The following is a 15,822-nucleotide window of genomic DNA, read 5'->3' as shown; positions in this document are numbered from 1 at the left end:
TTTTTAGATATTTTTTATACATATTATAATATAATATTTAGTTATTGCTATTTTATAGTCTTAATAGTGTGAATTAATGTATTACTGATTCTTTTTAATTTGATTGTTCATTGTTATTAGTTAATAATTAATTGTTAAGCAAATGTATTAATTGTGTTATGTTTTACAATATTGGTGCTGTCATTTATAGGGGGATTTGGTGCGAAGGTAAATTATTTTTAATTATTTAAGTATTTTTTAATTACTGTTTAATATTTTTTGCTGGAGTGGGAATAATAAATTATTCCACTCCGCTATCCAGCACTTTCCCTACTGTTGCAATTGTTGGAGTGGGAATATTAATTTTATCTCCTCCACTATCCAACACTTTCCCTACTGTTGCACTCGTTGGAGTGAGAATAGTAATTTTATCCCCTACGCTATCCAACACTTTCCCTACTGTTGCACTCCGTGGAGTGGGAATAGTAAATTATTACCCTCCGTTATCCAACACTTTCACTACTGTTGCACTTGCTGGAGTGGGAATAGTAAATTATTCCCCTACGCTATCCAACACTTTCCCTACTGTTGCACTCACTGGAGAGGGAATAGTAATTTAAACCCCTCTGCTACCCAACACTTTCCCTACTTTTGCATTTCCTGGAGTGGGAATAGTAATTGTATGCTCTGTGCTATCCAATATTTTCTCTACTGTTTTAGTTAATGTAGTGTAAAATGTATTTTTAAAATTAAATAATTATTTGAATATTCTAATTTATTATATATATATATTTTGTTTTATCATTATGTTACAGGTGTATGTATATATATATATATATATTCACTGAAAAAACCATAGGTTTCACACATGTTATAGTTAGCTGGACATTTTATTGATAAAAAACCAATGAAATTCCCCCGTTATAGTTAGTGCAGGCAACTATAACTCACGCGACCGCAATCCTCTGCTGATGCTAATACTGTATTTAGACACTTATTTGCCCATGTCTTCTTCCATTAAATTTTAGCTATACATATATTACAAATATTTTTTTTTCATAAAGACACATATGTCATCAGCAGAAGATTGCGGTCGCGTGAGTTATAGTTGCCTGCACTAACTATAACGGGGGAATTTCATTGGTTTTTTATCAATAAAATGTCCAGCTAACTATAACATGTGTGAAACCTATGGTTTTTTCAGTGAATTTGCAAGGTTTTTTAAATGCTAATTCCTAACTATAACGTGTGTGAAACCTATGGTTTATTCAGTGAATTTGTACGGTTTTTTAAATGCTAAGTTACTTTACGCCATTCGTGGCGTGCGCGCCCAGTTAACGCAGTTCGTTCCGTGCGCGCACGGTGCGCTTCGCGCACCGTGCGCGCACAGTGAGTACGCGGTGCGCTTCGCGCACCGCGCGCCCACTTTACGCAGTTAGTGCCGTGCACGCACGGTGGTCACGCGGTGCGCTGCGCGCACCGCGTGCCCACGTTATGCGGGATGGGCCATGTACGCACGATGCGCTTCGGGCACCGTGCGCACATGGGGGACATATTATGCGCATCTTTGTGAAATTTATTCTTTGTTTATTTCTTACCTGTAATAAGCCAGTAGGTAATGTATATATATATATATATATATTTATTATTCCTATTACGTTTCTAACATTTTATAAATAAATAAAATCATTATTTATCAATATTATTAAGTAAAGATAAATATAATAATTTACATATATATATATGTTTAAATGTTTTTATATGACATTTATTATTTATTTTTTTATAATTCTAACTATGTTTTTATTAATTATATTTATAATTTAATTTATTTTATATTATTTCTAAGACATTTAAAAAACACTATATTTTAAACAACAATATTTTGGTTTCGATATTTTTGTACTTACCTTTGCAGAGATAGCATGTCGATATTCCTAACATTGATATTCTGTACACGATATTTGTGTACCTCGATATTCCTGTCCTTGATATTCTGTCAGTGATCCATCTAAGACATTAAAATGTAACAATGTGGCAGGACCACTCACCTGAAATCTCAGGATATCTTAAGGAGCGATGAACAACGAATGCTCCTAATACCTCTTGGAACACCTCTCAGTGCCGCGACTAGGACGCAGCCACACTGGCAGATTTTCCAAAAGGGAAGGGGAAGGGGAAGTGGACGAGAAAGAACAGAATAGAGAAAAACACTGCTTCTTCACTCAGCCTGGTCCAGCCGGGCAGCACGTCTTGGGTTTTTTGAGGAGTCTACAGCGCTTGTTCCGGCAAGTAAATTAAGGAGGATGAGTACTGTTACACTTTTCCACACATACAAACACACTCACAAGGTCACATATATCAATGTCATATAATAAGTGAGTATTCACCTAATGCAGGACCACATGCAGCCTCCTAAATCTCAGTCCACAGGGATGATAGATGTGATTTGAATTTAATTTCTCTTTCAAGCATTCTTTATGCTTTTTGGTCTAAAATACAGTCCCTTATTCCACCAAGAGTAAATGTACCAAAGTACAAGTTTTCAAAGGAACAAATAATATAAGGCAAAACTAAACGATAATAAAGAAAAAGCCAAACAGATGCCACCATTTGTAATGTGCACTCATTAATCAGTAACAAATATCACCAATCATATATGCTAAATACTAACAATAATATATACTCAATAAGCGCACCAAAAGTTGTTTCTTATTCTCAAAACGTCTCATAATTAGGTGTTAAACAGAAATCAAGACATTTGTCTTCAAAAAAGCAATATTGCCGATTCAGAGAGTCAATTGTTAATTTTCAGTACCAAGGGGCATATCAACAACAACCGGCGATAATTATCGCTGAGTGCACTTAGCGCTCGGATAATTATCGCCGGCTAGCGCCGATTTTTATCGCTGAGATAGCGTGCTATTAGCAACGCTTATCTCATCGGCGATAAAAATCCTAGCGCTAACTGGCTAACGTGAGATTATCGCTGGAAACCCAGCGATAACATCACGTTAGCTAGTTGATAGGGACTCACAAACTTAGCCATGATATCCACCTTCCATAGGATATCATGGCTAAGTCAGTCCTGAAGCAGGTGTTAGGAAATTAGCGATAACAGGTGTTATCGCTGCTTTTCCTGACGCTATGCTTCATATCGTGGGGCTTGATGATAGGAGAAATGTCACTTAGCGACATTTCTCCTATCATGTCAGGTCAGGAACGCCCACTTTGCATCTCATTAGAGATGCAAAGCTGGGCGTTAGAAATCCCCACGCTAAAGCAAGGTTTTACGCGTTAGCGTGACCTTGCTAATATAGCGATAAAATTATCGACGCTTTTCGGCCGAAAACGGCCGCTAAAGCGGCGATAATTTTTTATCGCCTCGTTGTAAATATGCCCCCAAGTGCGTAAGAAATAGCCAAGCGCGATGCTGTCGATTCAGACAGCTCCAAGCCCGAAGCCCACATAAAAGACAAATGACAAATGACAATAGGAAGAAATGTCAAGCACGTAGTTTGTCTGTAGAGCGAAGAATCCTCCTGTTGGCCCAACTGAAGGCATGGGGTTGAGCTGAAGACAAGGAAACAGGCATGTGCAAGACTTGTCCAACAGGGCACGTGCTTTTAAAAAAGAGGCAAACCACGCACCTCCACATATAATTGCACGAGGCTCACCACACCCACCAATATGATAGTTTAGCCATCACATGTCATCATGAAGGCAGTGCAACAAGCATTGCTACAGTAAACAAGCATTGGCATGTACAGCTTTAAACAAATAAGCATTGATGCAACCAATTCAATCCTGTAGTAGCGAATGTAGAAACTCCAAATGGTCATTTACATGCACTGGAGGTGGTGGGGGAACGACTCTGGTATCTGGTGAATAGGTTCGGAGAAGGGATACGTGAAACACATGATGCATTCGGAGGTCATCAGGTAACTCAAGCTCCATAGCCAATGACCTTTTGATGGTGAATGGGCTGAGAAAACGTGGATGCAATTTCTTTGGGCCATCTAGATGGAGATTCGTTGTAGCTAACCATACCTGGCAAGTAGGAGCAGGCTTAGTATGTTTGTCAACCTGGTTCTTGACTTGTTTATGATAGTGTGTTATATGTTGTTGATCTATGCGTTGGATGGTGTTCAGCCTTGTGTGGTGTTTCTGAATGGAAGGAAGTTTCTCTGCTATCATGGGATTTAAGACAGGAAGCATCCTGGGATGGTGAACGAACAGGCAGTAAAAGGGAGACACACCCATTGCTGTATGTGCACTATTGTTGTACACAAACACAACCAGTGGCAAAGTGGTATCCCAGTCAGAAGACCAAGTGGCAAGGAGACATCGCAGGATCTGTTCTAATGATTAGTTTGTGCATTCGGTTTGTTTACCGGTTTGGGGGTGATATTCAGAGGATAACCGAACGTCCACTCCTAAGGAGAAGCACAAACTCCACCAGAATTGTTACACAAACTGGGGTCCAGTTCAAAGATAATTGTGAAAGTTCTACATGGAGTCGTAGAATATGTTGGATGAATAGTGTAAATAGTGTTTTGGCAGTGGAAATATCTTTTAATGGGACAAAATGCGCCATCTTGGTCAGATAATCCACTACCACCCAAATAACTGTGTGACCATGGGCAAGGGGAAGATTAGTTATAAAATCCATGCTGATGGTAAGCCGTGGGTTGGGTGGAACTGGCAATGGGTGTAAAAGGCCAAACGGTGCAGTGTGCGGTGTTTTAGCTTGAATGCACATGGGACAGTTCTGGTCATACAGGCACATGCATCATCATAGGGTTTTGCGATTCCTTAATAGCGATTATTAAGGAATAGCAATTAAGGAATAGCAAAACCCTATGCATGTAGGAATCGCTAAAGAAATAGCGATTCCCACAAATTCCTTAATTGCGACTAGCAAATTGCGAGTCGCAATTAAGGAATGTCTTCCCATTCATTCCTATGGGCCTCCAGGCCCATAGGAATGAATTAGAGATTGCGGGAGCAATTTGCGAGTACCAGTAGGTACTCGCAAATTGCTCCCGCAATTTCGATGGTGCAAGGGTGTCAAAATGACACCCTATTGCACCCATGTATGTTCACTCTGCACAAATGTTGCATACACACATGCTCTAAGGGCATGTGTGTGGGCAACATGAAACTTGGAAAAATGCAAATAAGTGCATTTTTCTAAGTTTTCGCAAATTACCATGAGGTCCAGCCTCATGGTAATTTGCTCACGCTAATAGCGAAATCGCTATTTTTTAAACTGTAATGCATTGCATTTAAGGAATCTCAATTAGGGATTCCTTAAATGCAATCGCTATTTAAGGAATCCCAATTTTGAGATTCCTTAAATAGCGATTTTTGCATTTGGGATGATGCATCCCAAATGCAAAAATACCGGTCGCAAAGGGGCAGATTCTGAGAATCTGCCCGTTTGCGACCGGTTTTGTGCTTGATGCATGTGCCTGATAGTGTTTAACATCCTGTGACAGGGTGGGCCACCAAAACCAGCATTGAAATAGCTCTAGGGTTTTCTTTTCTCCCATGTGTCCTGCAAGAACTGAATCATGATTCCAATGTAATACTGTTTCTTGCAGTTCTTGATTGGGAATATATAATTTCTCATTGTGACAGAGAAAACCCTTATGCTCTACCACATTAGGGGGATTAGGGGCCAGATGTACGACCATTCCAAATTCCGATTAATCTCAATTGTGAGTCGCAAATTGTGAGTCGCAATTTGGAATGTACGCAGTGTCAGAGACACAGATTGTGATTCCCAATGGGTTCATAAAATGCGAGGCTCATGAATATTAATGAGCCACTCTCAATTTGAGACCCCATTGGGAGTGGCTTGTCCTCCCAGGGATGCTGGCCTGCTGGGCCATACACACACAGACATCAGTGAGAGAACAGCAACCCACACAACACCATACAGCACAGCACAAAGACAACAGCACACCCAGGAAGTGAAGCAAAAACACAAACAACACACATACATACAACACAACACCCAATAGATGCACAAGTCTGGGATACAAAGGTAGAAACAACTTGGCCACAGGACTGGGCAGCATACACAGTTGAACTGCATAGGAGCAACCATGACTGACAAACAGCACCAGAACATCACACATTACACATTGGGGAAATGCCCTGAGTGACACATTGACGCTGGACAAACAACTGCACCACAACGCACAGTGGCACAAATGAAGTCCTGGGGTGCCACACACACATACAAACCAAGGGGACAGCTGACACCAAAGTGAAGTGTACTGCATGTCAGTAGGGGACATGGCAGGAGTGTACCATACACAAAGAGAGTGCAGACCCACAATGGGTAGGCAGCTGAATGCACATATAGGGGAGGGCATGTCAACACACACAACATGTCACACTGGAGGCAAGAAGGCACCATGTGACAGCAAGGCATGAGAAAACACAACCACAATGGCAGTGTGGAGCAGCAGGTCTGCACAGTCCCCACAAACAGCAACAAGACACATGGATGTGCAACAAAACAGAACACTGACTTGCCAGTAACACTCTCTGCATACTCACAAGTGACAAAAACAACAAGTAGGAGTCAGACAGAACTGCAAGGATGCACCAACACACTGCACAGTGCACAACATACAACTCACACATGGGCATACAACCACATCCACAGGGATGAACAATCAAAACAACAGGCACACAACTCCCGGGTGACACATGTGTGTAGTTGACATTGCAGAGGCATGCACACATCAACACTCCCCACAAACTCTCCCCCTTCACACTGCACACTACCTGGCCATCCAAGAGCACAAATGGAAAGTAAGCCATGGGACTAGGATGACTGGCCATCACAAGATGACCACACACATACACCACTGGGCACACATAAAGGAAGAACACACATACATGATGACCCTGGACAGCCTGCCTGCAATACTGTGTGCAGAAACCCACTCTGTGACCCCCCAACATGTGTACAATAGAGCCAACATGAACCAATCAAGTAAATGACTACTGCTAACCATTCGAAATTGAGACCATTGCCACCACAAGTATCTGGGTCAAACAGAAATGAAGACCCTGTCACCCCTAAAAAAAAGAGAGTAAGTGAGCCCAAACATTGACCATGTTGAAGTGACACACAGACCATGTGGCACAGTAAACCATTTACACACAGCAAAATAACTTTATTCAGTAAGGACATTGACAAAATAGACAACAGGAGCAACTGTCTTTATTCACATATTGCACAGATAGATACCATGAGAAGGGAAGAGCAAGGCACAAGATGCAGCGCATGTCCACGAGAAGCTGCACAGACAGGGGGCACACAGCAGTGAACGACAAGGCCAGTGGGCAGGACAAAGTGCAGACTGAGCCCATGAGAAGCGACACAGGGAAGAGTTCAACACAGCAAAGATCAACAAGGCCAGTGGCCAGTCCAGGGTGCAGACTGAGTCCATGAGAAGCTGCACAGAGAAGGGTCCAACACAGCAGTGAACAACAAGGCCAGTGGGCAGGACAAAGTGCAGACTGAGTCCATGAGAAGCTGTACATGGAAGAGTTCAACACAGCAAAGAGCAACAAGGTCAGTGGCCAGTCCAGGGTGCAGACTGAGTCCATGAGAAGCTGCACAGGGAAGGGTCCAACACAGCAGTGAACGCTAGGCCAGTGGGCAGGACAAAGCGCAGACTGAGTCCATGAGAAGCTGCACAGGCAGGGGGCACACAGCAGTGAACAACAAGGCCAGTGGCCAGGACAAAGTGCAGACTGAGTCCATGAGAAGCTGCGCAGGGAAGGGTCCAACACAGCAGTAAACAACAAGGCCAATGGGCAGGACAAAGTGCAGACTGAGTCCATGAGAAGCTGCACAGGCAGGGGGCATACAGCAGTGAACGACAAGGCCAGTGGCCAGGACAAAGTGCACACTGAGTCCATGAGAAGCTGCACAGGGAAGGGTCCAACACAGCAAAGAGCAACAGGGCCAGTGGCCAGTCCATGGTGCAGACTCAGTCCAGGAGAAGCTGCACAGGGAATGTGTGCGACTGTACCTTTCCATGGTCAGCAACACAGTCAGGGGGCAACAATGTGCAGTACAGGCCCACCTGTGTGAGACACAGGTGTGTGAGGGTGACTAACACTCAGACTTGGCTGTCAGGCAGACTGGGAGCTGGCTGTGTCTCGGGGACTGTCGGAACACTTGACTGGGAGAGAGCAGAACAGCTGAGGTAGAGTTATCAGTGGCTTGGCAAGCCGGAGGGCTGCTTGGACCAGGTGGTGTAGTGGCACGTGGAGGTGGAGTCATGCAGACGGGAGGCACGGTGTGGCTGGGAGATTTTGGAGGGGTGCACTTCCACTTCTTGGGGATCCTAAATGGCTTGCCTGACTTTGGATCAACGGGAAGTGGTGTGGGCACCACAGGCACACTCACCACCACTGCTGCAGCAGGTACAGGCGCTGGCAACCCCTCTGGTGATGTGCTGGACCCAGCGAAACGCTTTGCCTTGCTTCGCCTCTGCCCCCCTTCCCCTGTTTACTAGGTGTTACCCCTACAGTGCCCTCCATCCCCTGCTTCACTGGGCTTGGAATAGGAGTCGAGGTGGTTGGTGATACTGCCTTGGAGCCCTTCCTAGGTGTACCCTTGGCATGCACCACCTCCTTGGTGGGCACAGACACTGTACGATTATCTTTGTGCAATGCTTTAGGGGCAGGAGAGTCCTTTGATGGGGATGCCACTGAGGCATGTGTGCCCGAGGTCTGCAGCTTTGTTATTTGTCCACTGGTGTCGCCTGACGGGCTTTTTTCCCTTGCGCTCTGGGGTGCCTTTGGTCTTCTGTGGGGATGGTGTATGCGCCCGGGACCGATTGGGTTGCTGCTGCTTTGTGCTCCGTGTGCTGTATTGTGACTTTGATGTATGTGGACCGTGGTCACTATCATCACACATGGCCACTGCCAGGGGGGTGGACAAAGGGACTGGAGCTGGACTGTGAGTATGTGCCTGTTGCCGGGCAGACAGCACTGTTGATAACAAAGCCTGGACTGTCCGGTGGAGCCCACCCACGTCGGAATGTATGCCCTCCATGAAAGCAACCACTTGGGCTAATTTCTTGTCATGGTCAATGAAGGCATTGAGGAGAGCTGTCTGGCCTTCACACAGCTGGCGCAAAAGGTCTACAGACTCAGCACTGATGGCAGCAGGGGAGACAGGGGCAGGGGCAGCAGTGCCAGGGGTGAAGGACACTCTTCATCTCTTACTGAGGCGGACACGGGCAGCACCAGAGGAAGTGGCTGGGAGGGTGGGCGATGGCCGCTGTGTGGTGGAAGTCGATGCAGAGTCCCTGTTCCCTGTGCCCTCCAACATGGATGCATCCTCACTGGCATCGGATGATGTGGTGCTCTGCGTCTCAGGCTGGGACTCCTCCAGCAGACTCCTGTCCCCCTCTGAGGCGCTGGTGACATCTGTGTTACTGGGCTCCTGGGCAGCGGTGGTGCTAGTTTCACCCCCACTAGTGTCCATCTCCTGTCCCTCTGTAACCACAGGTGATGCTGCATGGGAGAGAGAGATGTAGGGTCAGTGGTAGCAACAGAACAAACATATGCAAGCAATGCATGACAAAAATTGACCAAATCTACATGTTGCACACCACCCTGTGCAATCACATCGTGCCAACTCACTACATAGACTCAAGCAGTGCGTGGAAACAGGATACTTAGGCATGAGTGAGCCATGTGATGACCACACAGCACAACACCCTGCTTGTGGCTCTGTTCAAATAGACACACAAATAGTTCTGAGAACACCTAGGGACATGATGGGGGCACACTACTTTTTGCCAGTGACAGAACTGGATGGAACAGGAGGGGACATCACAAACCCAGACTATAACATGACAATCCACAATGGACATTAGCCCATGCCACCCACCATGTCGTACCTTGGGGACAATATAATGCTGCACATTGCTGTAAGATGTGTAGGCCTCCCCAATATGGGTGCATGCAATGGACGCATTGATGTACGCACAGTCAGATTGGGCACACTGCCGTTCCCTCCCATGGGATTCCCAAGACTACACCAATGCAGAAGAAACCTGAAGAGCACAACTCAGAATGTAATGTGAAGGCACAGCATCCAAATCACCTTTGTAAGTACAGGTTGGGCAAATGCATGCCACAGGCAACCAGGCCAGCAGCCACTTACATGCCACAGCATTACACTACCAACATCACAGAGGCCAGCGCTGGCACAGGCTCTGTACACATGTAGCCACTCCCAGCCAAAGTCAGACTCCCCAAATGCTTACCCCTGGCTTGCTGCTGATGCTCCTTCAAACGTGCATCCAGCTCAGGCTGTGTCACCGCCAAGATGCGCCCCATTAGTGGTGTCATACTGTGCCGTGCCAGACGCCCATTGTGAGGAAGCAGCCCAAGGTCATCTCCGCCACACTCTTTGCCAGCCGGCTGATGTCGTCCTATCTCTTGTGGCAGTGGGTGCGCCGTCGGTTTGAAACCTCCAGGACTCGCACCTTCACTGCAATAGCCCTCGACACAGCCTAATGCTGGTGTACCTTTCGCTGCAGGCATGGGAGACAAGAGAGGGAAATGATCAGTGACATAGTGCCATGTACCGACATCTATCAGTATAGCAGCAAGATACAAAATCATCACATATCCAACTAAATTGGCAATCAGAGACTATAATACAGCTCACATGGGACACCTGCATGGGAAAAGCTGATGTTAAAGCATGCAGGTGTGAGGGGGAACACAGTCCCTGCACATCTCACGCACATGCAGGATGCAAGCACTGAAACACCCATGTAGCCTGCCCACACTCCAGTCCATTGTTGGCTTGAGCAACACACACATCACATGTCAACCTGTGTTTGGGGGTGGACTCACTGTGTCCAAGACTGCGCAGCCATCAATGTCCCTGTCCTGTGAATAGATTAATGTGTCATGGTTGTCACATTGAGGGACATGATCACACAAATACAAAATGCCATTCACAAGGGCAGTTGTGTGCAAAATACAGTGCTGAGATGGCCCATAGCTGGAGTGCAATGTGAAAAGACTGATGTCATACTCTGTAAGTTGAGTGAGGTGTCCTTGTCTTTGTAGGCGGCGACTGTGCAGGCCAGCTGGGCTCACACTGAGAAGGACTACAGGGGCACACACAGCCATCCAGGCAAGCAATAACTGTCCTGACTACAGCATGAATAACCTTCTGTGTCACTGTATGGCTGACAACACAACACAGGTCACTCATACATACATGTGCAGGGAGAGAAAGCTGTGACATTGGGTACACACACCCTCCCACTGGAGACAGCATGTCAGGCAGTGCATGACACTACCCCACACTCCCAGGCACATACTGCATTAGTCCAACTGCATGTGTGCCCCCCCTGCCCTACCCCACCACTGTTGAAGACTTACCACGACATTTGGGGCACCATATAGCCTTGGGTACTGTGTGAGCACCTCGTCCACCAGGATCTCCAGCTCCTCGCTCATGAAGGGACTTGGCATGGATCTTCTCTGTCCTTGCCATCACTGTGGACGTGAGACAACAGCGACGGGATTGGGTGGTGAGGGTTCTCAGGCAGCAGTCCCTGGAGGCAGCAGCAAGTGAGGAGTCTCAGGCAGCAGTCCCTGGAGGCAGCAGCAGGTGAGGGTTCTCAGTCAGCAGTCCCTGGAGGCAGCAGCAGGTGAGGGGTCTCAGACAGCAGTCCCTGGAGGCAGCAGCAGATGAGGGTTCTCATGCAGCAGTCCCTGGAGGCAGCAGCAGGTGGGGGGTCTCAGGCAGCAGTCCTTGGAGGCAGCAGCAGGTGAGGGGTCTCAGGCAGCAGACTCTTGGAGCAGTGGAAATGTGAGGCTCACTCCCACACATATATAGCCTCCTGGGGTCGTTTCCAAAGGTGCCAAGCTGCAGTAATTCGTGGTCCAGGTCTGCCTCTTTCAAATGCTTCCAATTACCGCCTCCGCGGTGGTGGAGCACGACTACCGCGATCTTCAAAATTGCATCTTGCCACTGAAATCATGGCTCCCATTGGCTGTAAGGGCATGCTCCATGGCGGTGATACAACGCTGGGGCCCAGGGCGCGCTACCGCGATGGTGAATCTTTCAAATGCATCCAATGACCGCCTCCGTGGTGGCGGAGCACGCCTACCGCGATCTTCAAAATTGCATCATGCCACCGCAATCATGGCTCCCATTGGCTGTAAGGGCATGCTCCATGGCGGTGACACAATTTTAGTGGCGGAGCATGCAAACCGCCATTTCCACATGTCTCCATGCCTGTCACTACCGCACTTGTGTGAATGGGTGTGCTAGTGACACACTGCCAGGGCCAGGCGGTAGCTACTGCAATTTGGGTGCCATACATTGACACGAGGCTGTGCCATTCAGGCGGCGGAGCATGCCAACCGCCATTTCCACATGTCTCCATGCCTCTCACTACCGCACTTGTGTGAATGGGTGTGCTGGTGACACACCGCCGGGGCCACGCGGTACCTACCGCAATTTGGGTGCCTTACATTGACACGAGGCTCCGCCATTCAGGTGGCAGAGCATGCCAACCGCCATTTCCACATGTCTCCATGCCTCTCACTACAGCACTAGTGTGAATGGGTGTGCAGGTGACACACCGCTGGGGCCAGGCGGTAGCTACCACGATTTGGGTGCCATAAAATGGCAATGGCCATCTGTCAAACATCAACAGTGCACAGTGACAACATATTCAATGGCACATCATTGTGCACACGATGCCAATGTTCAATTTACTCCACTGATGGCTACACATGCCATGTCTGTGTGTGTGTAACATAGATTGGGCTGTACCCACTCACATGTCACTTATGGATTTGATGTAGGTGTAGGCAGGACAGTGTTGTTCTGGACTGTTCAATGTGTACACATGTCAATGTGATGAGGTCCAGTGACAATCACAGCGATGCTCGTCTCAATGAATGATGATCTATTTAGTATTGCCTCTCATGTTTGCTCATGAACACATTCGTCATTCCAGCGCAGACTGTGGTCATTGTGTTGTGGATGTGTGCCAGGTTGTAATGACGGATTAAGGTGTGACAGGTACAGCAGCTAGGTATGAGACAGTGGTTTTGATTAGTTACACACATGCTGGATGCTCTACTCCCAGGCGTGCCCATGTGAACTGTGGCCATATCCCTATGTGCATTCACATTGACCAAGGTGGTGTTTGAGGTACTTGTCTTGTGTAAGTTGACACGTGTGCCCTTTGTGTAGCTGAAGGTATCCCTCCATGAAAGCTGGTCTGTTAGTCACTATAGATGTCAGTCATTGTCATTGTGTCATCCAGAATGCGATATGCTGTGCACATCTCATGATGTATTACATTGACATGTGTCCACTATCATCTCAAATAGGAGGAGGACAAATTTGACTCATCACTTGATGGTGCTGGAGGACATGGAGGATGTTGCGATCATACGGAAATGCCGCCTGGACCGAGTCACCCTGAAAACCCTTTGTGATCTGTTGGAGCCCCACCTGCAGCCCCGCGGCACACATCCAACAGCTTTCACCCCTTCTTATAAGGTGATGGCAGCCCTGTATTTTTTTGCCACTGGATCATTCCAAGAGACAGTGGCCAGCGCTGGTGGGATGTCACAACCGATGTTCAGCATGGTGCTGCGTAATGTACTGTCCGCCATGATGCTATACAAGGACAGATACATCCATTTCCCCAGGGGTGCTGAATTGCCAGCTGTGAAGGGAGAGTTCTATCCCCTTGGACACATCCCCAATGTTGTTGGGGCCATTGACTGCACCCATGTTGGTCTTGTGCCACCACAGGCAAGTGAGCACATTTACTGCAATCGCAAGCATTCCCACTCCATCAATGTGCAGGTGGTGTGCCTGGCAGATATGACCATCTCGCATGTGTGTGCCAAATTCCCAGGCTCGGCCCATGACTCCTACATCCTGCGGAACAGCATAGTGCCCCAGCTGATGGCTAATCTTCTTCCTGAGTGTGCATGGATTGTGGGTGAGTATGCCTAGTCGTATGGCGTACTGTGTGTGACCTGCTGCCCTGAGCCTCTGCCACGTTGTAATGTCTATTTGCGGTTGTCATACCTAGGTGACTCTGCATATCCCAACCGTCCCTGGTTGCTGAATGCACTGCAGAATCCCAGGTCCCCGGCTGAAGTCCGCTACAATGAGGCCCATGGGAGGGCACGTCGTGTGGTGGAGCGTACTTTTGGTCTGCCGCAGTCACGTTTCCGCTGCCTGGACAAGACCGGAGGTGCACTGGCATACTCACCCAGGAAGGTGTGTCAGATTGTAGTGGCATGCTGCATGCTCCACAACCTAGCAAGGAGATTCCCCTGCCTCTGGATGATGGTGAGGACAAAAGGCCCCAGCCTGCAAACCAAGCCGTTACCAGTGATGAGGACAGTGGAGAGGAGGAAGGTGTTGACCTGCGTGAACAGCTCCTCACCCGCTACTTCACTTGACGGTGGGTGTCAATGTGCAACATACCCATTGTCTAATGATATTGCTGTTGTCGTGAAGGGGCATGTGAGAATTGTAGCATCAGCCAGTTGTAGACTCAGTGGTGGTTGGAAATGTTTCTGGGACATGTCATTTGGGAACATCAACAGGGTGTGTATGTTGACACTTGGTGGCCATTGTGACATGTGCATGTTGGGTTATCCTGATGGTAGGGGTTGTGTGATGTCTGTGATGTCACACCCAGACCAGTGACATTTGTTCTGTTGTGTTTCCCTAGGTGCCTTCAACTTCTCCTTGCCTACATACAGCCCATGCTCCTGGTACATTGTGATCATTGTTAGACCCGGCCCTCGTAACATAGTCAGACCTGACCCCTGCACCTCACACCAGCCCCGAGCCCACGGCCTAGCTGATCCTTCCCACCAGAACACACCCCCCGACCCGGACTTCCCCCGTCCGTGGCCTTCCTCCTTCGGCCACCCCGGGCCCGCATGCCCACTTCATGCACCAAGATGGCCGCCCGGCCCCAGCGCGACCCTAGCCTATAGGCGCCACTCCGGCTGGAGGACATCGCGCTCCCCTTGGGATGAGAAAGGGAGGAGCAGTTTCCATCACCCCTCTGCGCTTCCCTGGGAAGGTGGGTTTCGATCGACCCGCCGGCCTCCCCGAGGGCTGGCTCCACGCCTGCTGGGTGTCTGGATCTGATAAAGATTTGCTCTTAAGAACTCCTCGTGTAGTGTCTCTCTGTCGTGTGGTACCGAGTGTACGATCCTAGATACGAGGTTCCTCCCCTGAGGAGTCTCCCGCCAGTGCCCAGCTACGATACCTCGAGGGTGGGTCTCAGGGCAGTCAGGGCCCCTTCCGGGCCCCTCTGAGGTCGCCTTCTAACATTGGTGGCAAGCGACGGGATTCGGGCCCATAATCTAGAGATCGTACCGTGAACGGCTGACGCACTACCGACAAAGATGGCAGAAGGAAACGCCGTGGTTCTCATAGAAGACGACGCCAGTACCGTGTTCCAGGTGGAACAGCTGGAATAGTACACTCACAAAGAACTAAAGCACTTCTGTAAGGAACTCAGAATCGCTACCACTGGTCTCAACACCAAAGAAGATATGCAAAAGGCACTGAAAGCTTGGGTGGATTCTGGAGCCTCCCGCCCAGAAGGAGCGGGGGAGCCCCACGACGAAGCTGGACCCTCCCAAGGAGAACGCAGCAGCAACCAGGTGCGAGGCTTCGTACCAGATGGGGGCCTATCCCCGGAGGAACTCGCAGACAGAGAAAAAAGTCGCCATCACGAGCTCGAATTAGCCAAACTCAAAATTGAGGGC

The sequence above is a fragment of the Triturus cristatus genome, chromosome 8 (assembly GCF_964204655.1).
Source record: "Triturus cristatus chromosome 8, aTriCri1.1, whole genome shotgun sequence".
NCBI classification, from domain to species: Eukaryota; Metazoa; Chordata; class Amphibia; order Caudata; family Salamandridae; genus Triturus; species Triturus cristatus.
Note: the sequence above shows the minus strand (reverse complement) of the source record.